This window comes from Mus musculus, chromosome 16, assembly GCF_000001635.26.
Source record: "Mus musculus strain C57BL/6J chromosome 16, GRCm38.p6 C57BL/6J".
NCBI classification, from domain to species: Eukaryota; Metazoa; Chordata; class Mammalia; order Rodentia; family Muridae; genus Mus; species Mus musculus.
In genome coordinates this window covers 21,247,239-21,265,680 of record NC_000082.6, presented here as the reverse complement: position 1 = coordinate 21,265,680, position 18,442 = coordinate 21,247,239, and the positions used below count along the sequence as shown (strand labels likewise).

The 18,442-nt window shown below is 47.9% G+C and overlaps 1 long non-coding RNA gene and 1 other non-coding gene across 2 annotated transcripts in view; both read left to right on the top strand.

The window, feature by feature from the left end:
* Positions 1 to 18,182, top strand: part of Gm16863 (predicted gene, 16863) — a 49,374-nt gene extending 31,192 nt beyond the window's left edge. Inside the window, exons 4-5 of the long non-coding RNA NR_046162.1 lie at positions 11,199 to 11,384; positions 16,470 to 18,182. This is a non-coding gene — a long non-coding RNA (predicted gene, 16863). The remainder of the gene's footprint in view (positions 1 to 11,198; positions 11,385 to 16,469) is intronic.
* Mir7680 (microRNA 7680) lies at positions 9,615 to 9,668 on the top strand. Its single transcript, NR_106145.1, has one exon. It is a non-coding gene; the product is annotated as a microRNA 7680 (primary transcript).
* Positions 18,183 to 18,442: the final 260 nt, after the last annotated feature.

The following is an 18,442-nucleotide window of genomic DNA, read 5'->3' as shown; positions in this document are numbered from 1 at the left end:
CAATCCAAGGGCATTAAAACCATTCTACCCTTGAGAACTGCGACAGAGGTTACTGGTTAACCCCTGGCGTGGAAGTGCCCGTGTGTTGGGAAGGAGGAGCCGTCAGCCTCACCTGTGCACAGGTCTCCCTGTCCAAGCTCCGAAACTGAGCTCCTTCAGTAAGGTGCCCATCACTCCTGGTGAAGGTCAGAACTGCTCAGACTGATGTTCTGTTGTTTTTCTGGGACTTGCTATTTATTCTTCTACTTTTTTTTTTTTTTTTTTACTGTATATGTTTGGGTGTTTTCTCAGAATTTATGCTTGTGCACCAGTGCATACATGAGTGTCTGGTACCCCGGGGAAGTCAGAAGAAAGTATCAGATCCCCCTGGAACTGGAGTTACAGACAGTTGTCAAGTGCCATGTGCGTGCTGGGATTTGAACTTGGGCCCTCTGGAACAGCAGCCAGTGCTCTTAGCCATTGAGCCACTTCTCCAGCTCTTTTCTTTACGTATTCATGACACAGGCTTAATAAACTCAGCCATTTGAAATCCATGAGTATTGTAGATCATTCTCTAGGCAGCTTTGCGGTGGGTGAGTCCTTGGGAGATCACGTTTGGGGACGGGGATGAAAGTCCTGGGCACTCACTAGTATTTCCGGGCTTGCTTTCACACAACATCTCCATTCCTGAAAAGCTACCATGTTGGGAGCTTTCCTCCCAGGTCCTCAGGTCCCCTGGTGGAGTACCTCAGCTCCCTTCCCCTCTGTACTTCAGCCCTGCCACCAAAGACAATGTCAATCAACATGGAAAGAAACCTCTCTCCCATCAATCCCTCAGGCCAGGATGGTCTGTGTGTGTGTGGTTTACATTTTTGCTCTTTCAATTCAGTGATTCATTAAACCTCCATAGATTTTCTTTTTATTCCTTGATAAGGATTTTTAAAGACTTTTTTTCTGCCAAAGAAAGAAGCATTAAGGGAGTTAGAGCCTCGTTTTGGCCAGGGTAAGTGCTCTTAATACCAGCCAGGACTCACAGGGGAAGCTTAGGCCCAGTGCCTGCCCGTACTGTACTGCAAACTCGCTGACCTGCTTCTAGTTGCCTCTGGGGATCATGTGCCATGGGGGTGATGGCCTCTGGGGATCTTCATGGCCACTGTGGAGCTTGGGTACAGTGTTGCCACCAGCCCACAGCCAGAAACCAGCCTCCTCCTGTCTCTGGTGTGGACTGTGGCGAACGCCAGGCCCTGTGCACACCAAACTGCCTACTGGAGACAACTCTGCTGTCATGTCTGTCCAGAGTGACCAGCTTCAGGTCCCCACAGAAGCGGCCATGCGGCTCTAGAACCACCCAAGAGAAAGGTTTACATGTGGTTCCTCACAGTGGAAGGGAACCTAGGCTCCCCATATCCTCTGAGTCTGCAGTCAGAAGACAATAAGCAAGCATGCACTTGTTATAGTAATCTTGACCCCAAGCTTGGCCCTGGTCAATGCTGACTGACCCTAGGGAAACTGCTCTCAGACAGAAGTGAGTTAACTATGTCCGACAACAGGTGAGGGAAAGAGTCTGCAATGAATCTGGCACTTTGGGCCCAAGATTCTCTTATTTCAAAGTGGAGTCTGTCTGTAATCCCAGCACTCAGGAGGCTGAAGACCAGCTTGGGCTATACAATGTGGTCTATCTTGAAACTACCAAGGGCTGATTAAATGGCTCAATGGTAGTGTACTTGTCTAGAATGCACAAGGTCCTGGGTTCAATCCCCAGCACTACGACAAAGAGATAGGCAGTGACCCGAGTCTCCTGAACACAAAGGCCTGGCCTGGCCTGGCCTGGCTCAGGGACAGGAGTGTTCCTGAGACCATGAGACTTCTGTTAGAGGATCAGGAAGAGACCCCCACTGTGGTGGGCAGGTAGTGGGCAGATGGACTGCAACGATCCAGTTCCATTAGACAGTATTGAACTCTCAACTAACAAGACAGGAATCAGTCCTAACAGGGTTTTGTGTAATAAGGGTTTATTTCTCCCACATAGCATAACAGAGGCAGGCAGTTGGTGGGGTTGATTCAACTGCTCAGCTGATGCTATCAGAGGTAAAGATTCTCCCTCCTTCCTACCACCCTCATGTGCTGATTCTTTGTCCTCGTGTTTGTGTAACTTTATAGTCTTAACATGACCATCGCCGCACTAGCACTACATTTGCATTTAGGGCAGGAATAAGAAAAGAGAGATAATACCAAATGATATTTTCTTCTCATTGAGAAAAATACAAAAACCAAAAAAGGAAAAACAAACAAAAACAAACACAAACAAACAAACAAACAAACAAACAAAAAACGCTGGGCCATTGAGATGGCTGAGCTGGTAAAAGTACTTGCCACACAGGTCCGAGGTCCTCCCCCGGGTCCCACAGTGGAAAGAGAAAACCAACCCCCAAAAGTTGTCTTCTGACCTCTACACTTGTGACATAGTTTTGTGTCCCTAAAAATAATAGCAACAACAACAATAATAAATGTAAAGCCTTTAATGTCCAATTGAAGATCTATAAACTGAAGGAAGGAAAAAGGAAAGAAGGAAACAAAATAGAGGAGAGGGAAGAAGAGAAAAAAATGAGAAGAGGAAAGGAAGGAGAAAAAGGAGATGGGGAGGGAAGAGGAGGAATCCTCCCAGATCCCAGAATGGAGTTAGAATGTCACTTGCAGCCACAGAATCTGGGAAGACCATCTACCTTCTGCAGCAAGGCAATAGCAACCAAGGACCCGAAGAATAGCTTCTTAGTTTGCCAAACAATAGCATTTGCCACCTCTTTCTGCATCTGGCTACCAGGGCACCCAAAGGATACACGGCACAAGTCTGTCCCGGCCGATGTGCCTTTTTACATGTTGCCTCCTGGACTCTGACATGATCCCATTCTCTCGGAGTGTCCTGCACCTACAGTTTTACAGTGACTTGGCAACCTGTTTCAAGGACCATAAAAGTGTTAATAAATTTTGACCCAGTATTTCCACTTCTGAGAACGTATCTGTTCCAAGAAAATAAGCCAAATGGAAAACAAATGAGAAAACAAAACCACTTCACACTCAAGGATGTTCTCTGCAGTGTGTGGTTAGAAACAATGTAAGCATCCAATGGCAGAAATGGACTGCACATGTCAGCATTATAAACGCCACCTGGGGATGCCAAAGGGATCTATGGCATAATGTTAACTAAAAAAACCAAACAAACAGGGTGGCTGGAGAGACGGCTGCACAGTTAAGAGCACTGGCTGCTCTTCTAGACGACCCAGGTTCAATTCTCAGCACCCACATGGCAGCACACAACTGTCTATAACTCCAGTTCTAGGGGTTCTGGCACCCTCACACAGACATACACGCAGGCAAAACACCAATGAACATAAAAATAAATAAATCTTTAAAAAGGAAAGAAAGAAAAGAGGCTTTTGGATGGTACAGTGTGCACCAGCACTTGCTGCATGAGCCAGACAATCCCAGAACCCATTAAGGTGGACAAGGAGGACCAGCTCTGCAGAACTGTTCTGACTCCACATGCAACCATGGTACACATATCTCTCACACTCACACCACAAGATGGAACACTTAGGTAGAACATTTGCACTACAATGTACAATGTGTGCCGGTGGGCAAACAATGGAAGGGAATTTATAAAAGTTGAAGAGGCTAATGGGACTGCAAGTGGCTAGTTTCTCTTCTGTGTTATTTAAACTTGCTATGCCAGTATTATGCGGTTTTTAACAATACCTGGAAGGGAGAGTGAGATAAAAATTATCTATTTTTGCTAGGTGATAGTGCCTTTAGTCTCAGCTCTTGGGAGGCAGAGGCAGGCTGATCTCTGTGATAAGAGGATAGCATGGTCTACAAAGTGAGGTCCAAGACAGCCAGGACTGTTACACAGAGAAACCCTGGTTTGAAAACAAACAGACAGACAGGCAGACAGACAAAAATTATCTATCTTTTTTGGCCAGGTATGGTGGTGTATACCTTTAATCTCAGTACTCTGGAAACGGAGGCTATGCCATCATTATGAGTTCAAGGCCAGCATAGGAAGTTCCAGGAAGGTCAGGGGTATACAGTGATAACCTATATCAAGCCACCAAATAAATAAATATGCATCTTTCAAGCTTCAGCTCAAAGGCCATGTCCTTCTGGAAGCTCTTCCTATTCTTCCAAGTGTATCAAGCTCATACTTCTCTGGCCCGTGTGCCCGTATAGGGGTTGCTCTGGGATTGCCGTGTGTTTAAGTGCTAAATACTGGCTCCCAAGATCTGGTTGCCCCCTCCCCCAGCCTCAGCACCAGTGTTTGGGAAGGATTAAGGGATGCTGCACTGCAGCTTTGGAATTAGCTGTTAGCTAACTTGGCTGTGGCTGGATGGAGGTACAGCCTTTCCTATGGCATGGTTGCTAGGGAGCATCCCAGAGAATTGTGGGTCCTTTGCTCTGCAGAGCAGACACTGCTGGTTGCACCCTTGGGCCTTATCTCCTGGAAGTGCACAGAGAAACGGTGGTCCGAGAGAGACCTTCTTGCAGCCTCAGCTCAAAATCCCCAGCCAGCTTTGTTGAAAGGCAATGGATTCTCTGAATGGAGCACACCTCAGACAGCTGGAAGCTACCTTTTACCCTGAATTATGTCTAATAAATGAATATGAAATTTAAAAGTCTGGGTTTTATGCCCCACGTTGGGCGTCAAATGTAGAAGGAATGATAAATTCTACCTACCCCTGGTAAAAAGCATGTTTTGTTTACAAGGTGTAAGCCTAGATTGTCAGGGTTTGGAGATATTCTAACTTACGTCCCTTGTCACTTGCTGTTTCTCCTGGCCATGTGCTCATGGTCCATCTCCCCTCACGGCAGCCTCCTCTGTGTCCTTTCTCCTTTCTCTCTCTGCCTGCAACCCCCCTCCCCCAGTCAAGTAACTGAAACCCCACCTACCTCTACTTACTGCCCAATCACAGGCTTTTGTTGACCAATTAACTTGGGGGACAAAGTTACATAGCATCATTTAGTATATGTGAGAATCTCCTTATCAGGGAGCAGCCAGACCTTAGGGGCCACTATTTACCATCTGAATATATATCAGTACCAGACAAACCCCATACACTCTCTCAGAGCAGTGATTTTGTTGTTGTTATTGTTGTTGTTTTGTTTTGTTTTGTTTGAAACAGGGTTTCTCTATGTAGCTCCTGGTTGTCCTGGAACTTGCTCTGTAGACCAGGCTGGCCTTGAACTCACAGAGATCTGCCTGCCTCTGCGTATACTACCTCCCTCCATCTGGCTGGATTATTTCTGAACCATGATAGATAACAGGCTTCAAATCCCCAGACCAAGAGCTTCATGATAGGAGAGTTGAAGGGTTGGAGATGTGACTCACCAGAGCTGGGCCTGGGATATCAACAACAGGTCCAAGACGGTAGCAGTGCACAGGGGTTGGGAACATGCGAATGGACTTGGAGTCACACAGCAGGCTGTTATAGATGTCTGAACTGTATTCCTCATAGGTAACATATGTATACAGGCTCACTGTACTAAACAGTGGAGTAGCCCAGATAACGCCTCCCAGATTCCCACACAGTCCCAACCCCCTTCCCTGGGACTATCAGGTTTCCAGCAGAATTAGAATTCAGCCCTGAGAGACCAAGACCACAGGGAAGGCAGTCTTCCAGAGTCTGAGACGGTGTGGACAAGAATCTAACCCGCTACTACCTAGTGGACAGTGAGAATGAGCAGAGAGCTACACATTTCAACAACTGTGGGCTTGCCTAGGCTTCCGTTATCTCCAGACTGGAGCGAGGCTGGAGGCTGGAGGGTGAGAATTCAGGAACTGAGATCATGACTTCTGTTCTTTACAGTGTTCTAAAGCCAAGCTTCATATCCCACCCTTTGCCCCCATAGCTAAAGCCCACGTGTCACCCCATACCCTGACCTCACGTCACCCCATTTCACGGATATGCCTGGGGACATTTGTGGGCACACAGATGTGAGACTTCCAGGTTGACCCAGCCACAGGGTATTCTATCTTGCTCCCATTGAGGACAGGAATGGTCTCACAGCATGTCTGCTCTCACCCCATACTGAGAAGAAAAAGTAAAAGATCCCAGTATGTGCCTGATATTTTACAGGCAGCTTGTAAGCTTAATTATGGGTTTTTTCTTTCTTGAAATTAAAATATAATTACATCATTTCCCCCTTTACTTTCCTGCTTCCAGCCCCTCCTATGTACCCCGTCCTTGCTTTCTCTTAGATTCATAAAATAAATATGATATATGATTATGACATATATGATTATGATATATGTTATATAATTGATATATTATGATTAACAATATAATATATAGTATATAGCATATCATATACATAAACACAGAATGCATAGCATGCTTTGTATATTTATTTCTGCCCCCTCCTCGGTGATGCTCCTTGAGTTGTTTTAGATGTATCACTTGGGGCTGGGCACACCAGAGTCACCTGTGCTCTGCATTTTGATTGGTTGTGGTTTTCTGTAACAGTATCTATCCAACAAGGCCTTGACACAAGCTGTGTAGAACCTGGCTGAGAGGAGAGCCTGGGACTCCTGGGGGAGCCTGTGGGTTGTTTTTCTTGATTTAGGTTTTAAAAGTCAGGCATGGGCTGAGGATGTAACTTGGAGGTAGAATTGTACCTAGCTTGTGTGAGACCCTGCCTTCGACCTCCAGCACTTTTTATTCCACACAGAGCTGACATTTTGTATGGATTTGCTTGAGTGCCTATAAACCCAGCACTAGGCAGGCCGAGGTAAAGAATCAAACGTTTGGGGCAAAGAGCAATACTCTGTTTTAACCTACAATAAACAAACAAACAAATGATAAATAAAAGCCAAAGACATTAGATCAGAGCCACTAAAGAGCCAGAACGCAGAACAGGATTAGATTCGCAAGACACTGAGTTACTAACTGTGTAGAAAAGAAAACAGAGGGAACTGGAGGAAGAAGAAGAGAAGCCCATAAGAAGAAGAAAAGGCTCGATGGTGTAGCTCATTCTCGGCTCCACTCTTAGAATGCTTGGCCAAGCTGGTAAATCCTGGTGTCCATAGGTGTCCTCACGACAGTCCTGTATTTCCTGGCAATGGTCCTGTCATAAAGCTCCTGCAGGTCTGGCTTCTAGAAGAGATGGTCTTGGTGACAATAGCTCCATTTCCCTATACTGCCTTGTAGGAGATGAAAGATGTACATTTTCACAGCCGTCTGCCTGCGCAGCCTGCCTCCAGCACACTCTACCTCTTGACATCTTTAAGGCTAACAGAGGTCATGTGTTAGGGCATGAAGACCATGAAGACTGCTGCCTGGGAAGACCTGGCTGCGGGCTCTTGTTTCTGTGTGACCTTCTTTTTACCATATAGGGTCTCACGTGCCTCAGGCTGACCTGGAACTTCCTCAAGCTCTTGATGCTCTCCCCTCTACCTCTCAAGTTCCAATGTTCTGTGGAATCTTGATCAAGGATTTAAATAATCTAGCTTCTAACTTTTCTATAAACTTTTTATTGTTTTCTTTTTAAAAAGTGCATGTGTTTGTGTGTGACCCTGCCGGCTTATATGTACTACATGTGTGTGGGTAGGGGACAGAAAAAGGCATAGGATTTCTTAGAATTGGAGTCATTGATGATTGTGAGTCACTGTGTGGGTGCTGGAAGCTGACCCTGGGTCCTCTGCGAGAGCAGCAAGTGCCCCCACCTGCTGAGCATCTCTCCAGCCCCTCTACACAATTTGTCTTTAGAAGCTCCTTTTTCTGGTTGCCGAAAAGTCAATTTAAGATCTGAAACCAGTTCCTTCTAGTCCCAGTGGATGGGAAAGCAGAAAGAGTAGCCACAGGGAGATCCTGGGCAGAGCCAAGAGTCAACTGCTCTGTTGTCTTTGCTAAAGGAAGGCCAAGAAGGCTGAGAAACAAAGAGGGAGATGATTCCAGGAACCACATGGGAATGGTGTGGCTTGGTGGCTGGAGGTCCTGACCATTGTGAATATTCAGTGGCATGTCCCATTCAGTACACAGGTTCAGGGCGCTGAGGAACTGGCTCAGTTGGCAAAGAGTTTGCCGTACGAGCATGAGAACCTGAGTTTGAACCCCAGAACCCAGTTAAGAAGGTGGACACAGCACAGTACACTTTTAATCCATGCACTGAGATGGAGAAGCAGGTGTGTCCCTGGGGCTCCTTGGTCAGCCAGCCTGGCCCATCAGTGTTCCAAGGTCAATGAGACACTCCATCTAAAAACCAAGTCCTGAGAAACAGCACATAAGGCAGCCACAGTCATTAGCCTCCACACAAATACATGTGCACATACACCCACGCACAAACACGCCCCCCCACACACACGCAAGTGTGAAGGCTCTATAATTACATCACAGTATAAAAAGTTTACTCTCAGTAGGTGCAGTTGTGCATTGCCTTTAATCCCAGGACTCCAGAGGCAGAGGTAGGCAGATCTCTGAGAGTTCTGGGCCATCCTGGTCTACAGAATGTGACCCTGTGTTAAAAACAGAAACAGACATGGGTGTTGCCCTTCAAGGGAAGCAGATAAACACCTTGGTCCAGGGGAGAGCCGGCACTCTCCCAGAACGGGAAATTCAAATCCAGTGAGTCTGCCTCTTAACTGACTCTCTCATTGGTGTGGTTTAAATGCCTGACATAACTTGAAGCAGGAAGGGTTTCCTCCGCTCACATCTCCAAAGGCTCAGTCTTCGGGTAGGCAGTGTTTGGCTGAGCGGCTCACAGCGTGGTGGGCCCAGAAGCAGAGAAAAGACACTCAACTGCCTTTCCCCCTTATCCCCTTTACTGAATCGGGGCCCCCAGCGCAAGGTATGGTACTGGTTGTAATCAGAATGGGTCTTTCACACTCGGCTAATCCACTCTGCAAACACCTTCACGTACACACCCAGAGGCATGCCACATCTAGATGATTCCAACCCAGTCAAGTGGGCAAGGAAGATTATCTTGGTGTCAACAGTACAGTCAACAGCCTCAGCTAAGGGGAAGTTGAGAGGAATCTGCTTAGGTTTCTCATTTATTACTAGTTCTGGATAGGGGATTATACTTTTATTTGACCTCCGCCTCACCATCACAAATGACTGCTAACAATCCAAACCACACCCTCAGATAACAGCGTTCCAAACTAGAGGAACTAGGAAGGGTGAGAGGAAGCAAAGCCTTCACAGATGTCCCCTTTATGTTTCCCCGTGCCCAGGCCCTGAACTTGACCATGTTCCCAACAATCACCAGCAGAGGTATCTCCAAGCTCCAATAAGGTCAGGCTCTATTAGAAAAAGAGAACAGCTCTTGGATAGACTAAAAGTGTGACTTCCACAGGAAGAAATTCTGAAAACACAATGGATAGTTCTGTCCCTCTGAGCATAGCTAAAGAGTTACAGAAGACAAGCTACACAGCAGGCGATGAGATAAAAAAAAATATGACATATGGAAGTGTCGGCCTCAGAAGGAGTGCAGTCAACAGAGGGTGTGACCGGTGGCCAGAGAGACAAACTGACAGACACTTTGGCAGTCTCTCAGATCCACTGTCAGGTGACTAGAAGTTAGCCAGCCAAAGAGTCTTAGAGATGGGAGTGTCCGACCACAGCACTTATCCACAAACTCACTTGTTCATTCCAGTGAACAAGCAGTTCGGTATGCACGAACTGCTTGTTCACTGGAATAGGTTAAGGCTGATGGGTGGGCAGTATCCGAGAGGAGGCCAGATCACACAGGGGACCAGAATTTAGATAACGGAAGAGCTAGGAAAGGTTTTCACAGGAGCATGGCTTCAATAAAGATTTAAATGATTACAGCGACAACACGAAGGAATCTCAGGATCTTTCTGATGAGAGAAAGAATGTAAAGTCTGAGATTCCATTGGTGAAGGGCTCTGGAGAAGAGGTGGGGTAACCCAGGGCTGGGAGAGCCCAGTCAAGTTGGCCCACAGGGAAGGGGCTGACTGTAGAGAGTGGATCTGCAAATCTCCTAAGAAAGGAGATTTCCTGACTCTTCTTAAGAGTGGTAGTTATGCAGGCCTGACACACTTATTAGCATTCATCAAGGCATACTCTCAGAATATATGCACTTACTGAACGTAAATTATACCTTGATTTTTAAAAAGTGTAGTGGTGGGTAGATGGTGGGAGACTATGAAGAGGGGCTCATGATGAAAGCTGCAGGCAGAATCCTAGAGGAGCTTGCAGCCTGAGGAAGCACTTCAGAGGATGGCCCTGGCTGCAGCCTTGGTTCTGAGGCACCTGCCACTGTCAGCACAGTCCCAGAGAGGAAAAGTAGCTCGGCAGTGGAAACTCCGAGTTCCTGGTGAAGTATTCTTTGGGCTTTGAAATACGTGGCTCTTGCAAAGGGAGCAAACAGTGATGAGGTGGAGAGGTGGGGCTGAAGTAGCCAAGGCCAGAGCACCTAGGAGAAGCAACTCCTTAGAGATGGTTTAAAAAAAAAAAAAAAAAAGGCTCTTCCCAGAGGCCAGAAAGGAACGTTTAGGCAGGAGCATGGCAGGCTGAAGGGTGTGGCCGTCGAGGACGGGACAATAAGGCAGAATGAGGTGTTATATGAAATTTTCTATGTCCCATAGGCTGTGTGGCCCAGAAAGACATGGGGTGGCTGCATTTAAACTCTCAGGCCTCCTGTCTCTCGGATCAGTGTGCTTCCCACAGCCCCCAAGACACTGAAGATCATGGGAATCTACAGTCTGTCATCTCATTGCAGAGGTGGCAGAAACACAAGATGACTAGCTGGACTAGCTAAATTGGCAAAATACCCTTCCTGCTCCAGAAAGTAGAGTGGACAGCATTTGAGGAAGACACCTGCCACCAACCTCTGGCTTCTATGTACACACTCCTATACATGTGATATGTGCTTGCATACATGTAAACATGCATACACAAACACATACACACCATATATGTACCCCCCCACAGGTGTATGCATGCAAAAAAAAAATTACACACATTTGGGAAAAGAGATAAAAATATCAACAAGGTAAACTGGTAGGACTGTGCATGGTTTTAAAAACTATTTTAACATTTTTGATACTCTATAGTTTTTAGTTTTTCTAGACATAATAAAGTTAGTAAATTGTAGGCCAGACAAGACTACATAGTTAGACCCCAGCCAGAGGTATATAGAAAAAAGAAAAAAAGAAAGGAATTAATACTGAGAACAAAGGATGTTGTTGTAAGGTCTTTAACCTTCAGGAGGTGGAGCTTTGATGAAGGAGGTGGAGCCTCGATGGAGATGGAGCCTCAGTGAGACAGGTGGAGCCTCAGTGAAGGTGGTGTAGCCTCAATGAAGGAGGTGGAGCCTTGATGAAGGCGGTGGAGACTCAGTAGAGGAGGTGGAGCTTCAATGAAGGAGATGGAGCCTCCATGATGGGCCTTGAGGTATTGTAGCCTGGCCCTACTTCCTGTCTACTGTCTACTTCTTATATCACTCGCAATGTGACCAGCTTCCTCATGTTCCTTCCATCTTGCCTTCCCTGCCACGGTAGACTGTACCTTCCAATTGCAAGCCAAAATAAACTTTTCTTCCTTTAAATTATTTCAAATTATATTTTTATGGTTATTTATTTTATTTTGTGCGCATGCACGTTTTGCTTTCATGTTGTCTATGCACCACATCTGCCTGGTGCCCACACTATACATCATATATGTGCCTCATTCTCATACTGCACACCACATCTGTGCCTCGTGCCCACACTGTCTGTGCACCACGAACATGCCTGGTGCCCACATTGTCTATGTACCACATCTGTATCTCATGCCCACAAAAGTCAGAAAAGATCATAGGATCCCCTGGAACTAGAGTTGTGAGGTGCCTGTGGTTGCTGAGAACCAAACCTCAATCCCCTGCAGGAGCAGCCAGTGCTCTTAACCACTGAGACTTCTCTCAGTCCTCTCTACTGTTGTTCTTATCAGGTCAGAGCAAAACAAAATGAATACAGAGTCTAGGAAGGGCCTGGGGAAGAAGACAAAGTGGGTGGCCAGGAAGAGTTTCTAGAGTGTTCTCACTGGTACAGCCATGAAAAAAAGAGGGGGGGGGAGGGTCTAGGTCCTAAACCACCTCTTAGGGTTGACCAATCTGAATGGAGAAAGCCTTCCTTGGGGAGGCAAGTGCGGAGGTGACAGCACATGACATGGGGACCTGGAGAAGTACTGCACTCTGGGCAGCAGGTCAGATGCAGTTGCTGAGCCAGGACCTAGGGGGGAGGTGGTGATCAAGTTGGGCACCCACAGTAAGAGCACTGACTAGTAGGAAGGAGTACTGGGTAAAGCTGTCCCCTACAAGGAAGGAAGAGAAGCAGGAATCCAAACACCACGCAGGCACAGACACTGGCGCATTGAAGCCTTGTGCACACTGAGAGCCAAGAGGAAGTACACAGCAGAAGACTCTTGGGGACCAGGGCAATTCCTCACTGAGGCAACCCTGCTAGGAGAAGAGACGCTCTCCTGAAGGAGGCTGCTGGTTCTTTCTGAGTCCTGCAGAAGGCTTCCCAGAGAACGAAATGATAGCGGATGTGCCTAAGGAAGTGGGAGATTACAAAGGAGGGCTCCACACAAAGAAACAGCAAAGTGGTGGAGACAGAACCACAAGAGTCTCTCAGAAAAAGGAATGAGATGGGACCTGGACAGGCAGGGAAAGAATAAGAAAGACATTTTTCTGACTGTAACGGATCAAGAAAGAGGACAGGTGATGAGCGATCACGTTGAGCGAGGGAGAGAGCAACGACACTACAATGCACGAGCTTTTCACTTTTTTCTTCACCTAAAAAGAGTCAGCTGTGATCTGAAAACTGAGAGGCACAACGTGGAGTCATGAGAGGGCAGGAAGCCAAGAGGACATGGAAAGAACTCGTATGTGCACATCCACAGGCCTCCATGACTTACACGCTTAGGTACTTAAGGAATTGGCTCTTCTTGCAGTTAAATCACTAGCTCCCACTTGGAGGGGGATTTATGGAGGACTGGTGAGGAGCCTGGAGACAGAGAGGCTCAGGCAGCCTGGCCCCGCCTCTCTTTAACCCCAGGAGACGCAGATGCCTCTGGAAGTACTGAGCCTATCAACTGAGCAGCTATAATAGAAAACTACTGGGACATGTCGTCAAAAAAAATCAATCTACAAACACTAGGTCATAAGGAATTAGGCAATAACCAGCACGGCTTTCCAAAGAACACATTCTATCAGAGTAATCCAATTTCCTTCCAGGACAGAATGATGGGCCTGGTAAATCAGGAGCGGCAGGAGACACATAATCTTCCTTAACTTAAAGAGCAAGGCGTTTAATTTCATCTTCCATGGGAAGTCTCAAGGGAACAACAGGGCAATAGGATCTAGAGTTGGCCCTTCTTGGGTTGGGCAAATGAACTGACACTAAAGGACCAACTCAAATAGCAACTGATAAATGTTCTAGGAAGAGCGAGTCCGTGAATTAAAATGGGCAGAGGCAAGGGTGGGTCAAGGAGGTGAGAGGGGTGGAGGGCTGGAGATGAGCTGGGTGGTGAGGGCGTGAGGTGAAAGGTTCTGATGATGGAGGTGCTGACGCTGACAGTGGTGGAGCTGGGGTGCTGACTGGGGTGTAAATGGGGATGATGGGGATGATGGGGGTGATGGGAATGATGGGGGTGATGGGTATTCTATTGAGTCTGGAGAGATCCCCACAGCAGAGATGCTGGAGGTGGTGATGGCAAAGCCAGAAGCAGTGTAGAAGTGGAAATATGACACTATCGTGGTTGTGGTAATCATGGGAGCAGCCACTGAACCTGGTGACTTAGTCTGATTCCTGTTGCTTTAACAAAATACCACAAAGTGAATAATAAATATAAAGATTAGAGATTACTTAGAGACTGAGAAGCCCAAGAACAGAGTGCCTACAGCCAAGGAAAAAAAAAGGTTCCAGAGCCAATGGAAGGAAGACTGTTGGCGCAATGCCTGTGACTGGAACCTACTGTACCTGCCGGCTGAAAGACACTGATGCTCAACCCTGCCCCAAACCAGAAAGCTGTGCAAGCTGGGGTCGGGGAAGGACTTTTGTGAGGTCTCGCTTTTATTCTGCTTCTTAGCCTCCACTCTGCCTTCTATTATTGAAGCCCAAGGACTAGGAACTTGGATAGTGAACTAAAGCTCTCTCCCACCTTGGTTTCTGCAAAGTTATGTCTGTTTCATAGAATAGAAATACAAGTAAAAGGATACCCAGGCTTGGGGACCTGATGCCTCAGAGTCCAGCAGGCTAGAGAGACGTGACTTGCTAGAGTCCACAGGTAGCTCCATGGAATGTGTGTTGGAGACTGGAAGACAAGAGGCCATCTTGGGCTGGACTCAAGAAGACATTGTTTGTTTGTTTGTTTGTTTTTTGAGACAGGGTTTCACTGTGTAGCCCTGGCTGCCCTGGAAGTCGATCTGTAGACCAGGCTGGCCTCGAACTCGGAGAGATCAGTCTACCTCTGCCCCTCCAGAATGCTTGGATTAAAGGCGTGCGCAGTGACTGTCCCGTTTCTGAAAATATTGTTGACGCTGGGAACTTGGATCAAGGTGGTAAACTCTTGAGAAGATCTTTAACCATACAGACAACATGGCGGTCCCCTATTTCTGAAAGAGCGGGCCCAGATGAAGTGTGAGACTCCAAGTGTTAGGTGCACTGCTCTAAGCATACCTCCCATCTTGGCTTTCTAGCCAAGCTCATTCCTGCCCCTCTCTCATGTTTGCCTGTTGGGCCAGAATCCTTTCACTAAATGCCCAGCTCATGGTCAGACCTGCTACAAAGCCCAGAGAGTATTCCCAAGACACACAAGGTCCCAGAAGCCTTCACACTTCCTTCTGCCTCAGAACTGTTTCTGCCAGAGGCCACTCTGTTAAGCACTTTGCTTCCCAGGAAGGACTTCTTTAGTGGTTGCTCCCACCTCTCCCAGCAGCACAGGCCCAGAAGAAAGACACTAAGTGTGAAGGAGCGAGTGAATTTCACCCCTGAAAAACGTGAGGCCTGCACTGACCTGGGATCTGATCTCTAGGCCCCCAGCACATTGATCACCCTGACACCAAGGTCTAGAAAGGTCCCTCAGAACAGAGCTCACATCTACCTAACGTCTCCCAAGCCTTCATAATAAAAGACCTTTCAGAGACTCAGAGTGGAGCAATACCCAACCTTAGAGACTGAAATTCCAGTCTAAGAAAAAGTTTGACTGAAAACTGGGTAGTGGGGCATGCCTACAATCCCAGCACTAAGGGAAATGGAGGTAAGGTTAGGAGTTCAAGACCAGTCTGGACTATGCGGCACCCTGAAGAGGAGTGGGGTCGGGGAGAGAATAGTTAATAGTTAACTGCAAAGAGTTTTGTCTTTATAACTGCCAAAATATTTAATACTGTTGATATTTCAACCCAAATTCAAAACATATTCTGAGACCTTAGGAACATGGAAAGCGGTTTAGTAGAGAAACATGGTCTGAATTGACAAATCAATTCATAAGAAGAGTAAACGCACTGGAATTTGGATCCCCAGAACCCACGTGGCAGCCAGGTGGGCATAGTGGCCCTCCCGTAATCCCAGTGCAGATAGACAAAGGCTCAGCAAAGCAAGCTAGCTAGCCAGATTAGCCAACACTGGGAGCCTCAAGTTCAGCAAAAAACCCTAGCTCAATATAGACGGACTGCAAGTGAGGACACCTGATGTCCACCTTCAGACTTCACACACGTGATCACACACATTCCCACACACATTTGAGAGCCCACACATGCACACATACACACCACACACATATATACTCAGGAAAAAATCAAAACCGTAATGCCTGGGAGGAATTTGTGAGTCAATGTATGGAAAAGCACAAACCTGTCTTGGTGAAGGTAACCCTTTCCCATCTCCTTAGAAGGGTTTCACTTTGCTTTCCAAGTCCTGTAGCCCAGCTTCGTCTGTATCACTGCCCAGTAGCCCTTCAGTCCCTACCCTCTCTCAGGAGAATTTTTCCCAAAATCTACTTCCCACTTTGAGCAATACTGAACTGAAATGAGGGCAGCCACGAAGCATCCCATCTCTCTCTCTCTCTCTCTCTCTCTCTCTCTCTCTCTCTCTCTCTCTCTCCCTCTCCCTCTCCCTCTCCCTCTCCCTCTCCCTCTCCCTCTCCCTCTCCCTCTCCCTCTCCCTCTCCCTCTCTTTCTCCCTCTCTCTCTCTCCTTCTCCCTTACACTTCAACCCTAACTGGCCTTTACTGTTCCTTCCTGCACGGGTCCCGGCTCCCAGGCTCCTTCTTCGGAACCTGATGGACACCATCAGTTATCTATACCCCACCCCACCCCACCTTCGCCACGACTAAGTTCAGGTGGGTCCCAGCATAACGCATGCACACGCACAGGCTCACGCGCACGTGCTTCTCGACTCTGCTCCCACACCATTTCCCATGAGCTTTTATCTCCAAGCCACCTCCTTCTAACAAACTGCCATCAACCTATGGACCTCTTCACTCCAACTCTGTCAACAGTGAAGAAGGGAATATGATCCTGGCTCCCCTGGCTGGATCCTCTGTGTTCTCCAGGACTTCGCTCTTCCTACTTCCGGACCTCACCTATTCTCCAGAACACCGAAGGTCAGAAGGTCCATCTTTTTGCAGGCAGAGACTGCCCGAGCTCGTTAAGAAACCTGACCCACACTCTCTCCTTAGAGAAGGAAACCGAAGCTCCACGACGCCCCCAAGTAACTTCCCCAAGGCCACCCAGCAAACGAGCCGTAGAATTGCCTTTTATCGTGGAATCAAGAGCTTCCGGAAGTTTCCGGCTCTCCGGAACTTCTTCCTTCTGGTCAGGGTCCTTCTACTCGCAGCCCAGCCAGGTGCATATTAGCATAAAACATCCCTAGGTGGGACTCTTTCCGCCCTGGCGGCTCCCACGCCCGCGCCTGCTGCCGGGCTCTGGCCTCTGCCTGGGCACCGGCTCCTTGCCCGCTTAAGGTTCGAGCACCTGCCGGGAGGCGCGGGAAGCGCTCGCCCGGGTACGGTGCACCCTCCCTGGCTGGGCCCGCTGCCCGGTGCTCGCAGCGCTCCTGAATATGGGACGGCTTGATTGACCTTGGCAAGAGGCAGCCAAGCTCCCAGAGGCTTGCCCTCCCCATCCCCTCTCGGCGCTGGCGCCAGAGCTCTGGTTTCTTCCGCCACTACCTCTAGCGTGCGCCCAGACAGGATTTTGGGGAGGGGTCTTGGGAGGAGCCAAATCCGACCCCCCATTGCGTCCTGGCTGGCCCGAGATGAGCTAGTGTGAGCGTCTTCCTGCAAATTAAGTCGTCTCGGCACTCTCCATCCGGAGGGCACTGGGGCAGCAGTCGATGTCTCGGCGGACCCGCTGCTTCCTGAACCAATCCAAGCCAGCTCAGGGTCAAGAGGGGGGTGACAATTGGGCCCCTCACTAACTTGAATCTAGCTAGCTTCCAAAGGTTTCCAAGAAACCCTTCTCTTCTGCCCCATCAGCACAAACAGCCAGAGAACAGATCCAGTTCAGTGGTGCTATTTCTTCGGAGACGTCGGTGGTCCTTAGACAACGCCATCTCTCTGTTTTCCCACGTGTGAATCTGGGCAACAGTATTGTCTTGTTTGTTTGCCTGGCTGGCTTTCCTGAAGATCCACTAAGCACCCTCAAAGCACACCGCGGGGCCTTCGTATCCTCATCCAAAGGGCTTGGAGAACTCTGGGACAGTTCCCACCGCTTAACAAACGTTGCCTGTGTCTGTCGTTTTCTGTTAAAAGAACTTGAAGCCCTCGCCCTTTGATAGAAGGGGGATGAGAGAATGTAATATGCTTTAACGACTGAGATGAAGAATTTTGGAATATAATTGTATTCTGGGGAAGGGGTGGGGGAATCCTAAACTCCCAGATTTTCTCAGGAAACAAAACTCAAATGAAAGACCGGTTCCCAATGTCTGCTGTTTTACAAGCAATGTGGTTTGTTGTTGCTTAATTACAATCAGACCCATTTTATAGAGGGAACTGAGGCCTGTAAAGTAATGCTCCAAGATTACAGACTTCTAGAAACAATGGCGTTAGTGACAAAATCCACTCCTTGGCATCCTACGTTCTGTGCTTTCCTTCCGGCCTCTGAGCTGCCGTCGGGCATGCCTATTTTGCGCGCGTTGCCCTTTCTGTGTTTTCTCCTGTGCTTTATCGCTTTCTCCTTGGTACTGGTGATTAAAAAGTAAAAAAAGAACCAAAAAGTGTATGGCCTGCGTTACTGTGCTGAAGGAAACGGAATGGGGAGTGTTTAAACTGTCCCTGGGTTCAAAATAGGCAGGTTGTGGTGGGGGAGAAGGAGCCTGGGGGCCCAAGCAGGGAAAGTGAGATTCCAGCAGCTGGAGCCAATGAGTGTCTTCATAAGCCCTCAGATCCCCTCTGGCTGTAACCAGGAGAGCCTCAACACAAGCCCTTAAAACCCGGAACGGGGACAAATGTCACTCTCCTAAACATTGCAC